Here is a 2,356-nt window from a genome sequence, read left to right as displayed (position 1 = left end):
TTTATTGTTTTACCAAACAGAAGTGTTTTATTTTAAAAAATTATAAAATTTTAACAGCTTTTATCAAAGTCTGGTTAAATTCAATTATTAGCATAAACTCTTAAAAACCTTTCAGGAATGCCAACGGGTACATCAGAGAAAATCAGGCAGCTAATGACAATTCTTTGGTGGAAAAATGAGTTGCATACTCAGTTATAAAGGCTACCTAATGATTATCAGGAGTCCTGGTGTGGCACTGTGGGTTAATGCACCAGACTGCAAAGCCATTTGAACTGCAAGGTCAGTAGTGCAAGCTCACCAGCTGCTACTCAGAAATCCTATACAGGGTCGCTATGGGTCGGAACCGACTAGACGGCACTTAACAACAACAACATCAATGATTATCAAGCCCAACACTGTATCTATTCTGTTTTTCAAAAATAGGTTTCAAGCTATACCGAAACCATATAAATACCCTTTGTTGTTGTTGGTAGGTGCCATTGAGGTGGTACCGACTCATAGCGACCTTATGCACAACAGAATAAAACATTGTCCAATCTTGGGCCAGCCTGACTATTGTTGCCATGCTTGAGCACACTGATGCTACCACTTTCCCAATCCATCTCACTGGGGGGTCTTCCTCTTTTTCTCTGACCCTCCACCTTACCAAACATGATATCCATCTCCAGCGACTGGTCCCTCCTGAAAATATGTCCAAAGTATGAGAAACGAAGTTAGGCCCTTCTGGACCAAGGAGCACTCTGGCTGTACTTCTTCCAGCACAAATCTGTTGGTTCTTTTGGCAGCCCATGACACTTTCAATATACTCCTCCAATACCATAACTCAAAAGCATCAATTCTTCTACAGTCTTCCTTATTCACTGTCTAGCTTTCACATGCATATGAGGTTATTGAAAATACAATGGCTTGGGTCAAGTGCATCTGTCCTCAAGCTCACATCTTTGCTCTTCCACAATTTAAAAAGTTCTTGTGCAGCAGATTTGCCTAATGCAATATGTCGTTTGATTTCTTGACTGCTACTTCCATGAGTGTTGATAGTTGATCCAAGAAGAATGAAGTCCTTGACAACGTCCATCTTTTCTCCGTTGATAAGAATGTTGTTTATTGGTCCAGTGGTGAGGATTTTTGTTTTCTTTACATTGAGATGTAATCCATACCAAAGACTGTGCTCTTTGATCTTGATTAGTAAATGTTTTAAGTCCTCTTCACTTTCAGCAAACAAGGTTGTATCATCTGCATATCGCAGGTTTTAAATGAGTCTTTCTCCAATCCTGATGTCACATTTTTCTTCATAGAACCCAGTTTCTTGAATTATTTGCTCAGCATACAGGTTGAATAAGTATGGTGAAAGAATACAACCATGTCACACACCTTTCCTAATTTGAAACCATTCAGCGTTCCTATGTTTTGTTCGAACAGCTTCTTCTTGGTTCATATACAGATTCCTCATGAGCACAATTAAGTGTTCCAGAATACTCATACTTTGCAATGTTATCCATAGCTTGTCATCCACACAATTGAAAGCCTTTGCGTAGTCAATAAAGCACAGGTAAACATCTTTCTGATATTCTCTGCTTTCAGCCAATATCCATCAGACATCAGAAATGATATCCTCATTCCCCGGCTTCTTCTGAATCCATCTTGAACCTCTGGAAGTTCTCTGTCAATATATGCTTGTAGCCGTTTCTGTATTATTTTTAGTAAAACTTTATTTGCATGGGATATCAAAGATATTGTCCAGTGATTTCCGCATTCTATTGGGTCACCTCTCTTTGGAATGGGCACAAACATGGATCTCTTCCAATTAGTTGGCCATATAGTTGTATTGCAAATTTCTTGGCAGACAGGAGTGAATGTTTCCTGTGCCACCTCACTTTCTTGAAAGATTTCAATTTTGATTCCATAAATTCCTGATGCCTTTTTCTTTGCCACTTCCTTCAATGCAACTTGGACTTCCTCCTTCAGTATTATTGGCTCTTGATAATATGCTACCTCTTGAAATGTTTGAACATTAACCATTTCCTTATTCCTTCCATCTTCTCCTGATGCTTTCTGCATCATTCAATAATCTGCCCAGTGAATCTTTCAATAACAAAAATCAAGACTTGAATTTTTTCTTCAGTTCCCCCAGCTTGAGAAATACTGAGTGTATTCTTCATTTTTGGTGTTCTGATTCCAGATCTTTGCACATTTTCTTGTAATATTTGGCTTTATCTTCTCGAACTGATCTTTGAAATTTTCTGTTCAGCTCTTGGACCTCCTCATTTCTTCCATTTGCTTTAGAATCTCTACGCTGTAAGGAGCTCTGGTAGCGTAGTGGTTACGAATCGGGCTGCAAACCATAAGGTCAGCAGTT

The sequence above is a fragment of the Chrysochloris asiatica genome, unplaced genomic scaffold, assembly GCF_000296735.1.
Source record: "Chrysochloris asiatica unplaced genomic scaffold, ChrAsi1.0 scaffold00002, whole genome shotgun sequence".
Taxonomy (NCBI): domain Eukaryota; kingdom Metazoa; phylum Chordata; class Mammalia; order Afrosoricida; family Chrysochloridae; genus Chrysochloris; species Chrysochloris asiatica.
The sequence above is the reverse complement of the archived record's forward strand: the minus strand, read 5'-3'. Positions refer to the sequence as shown.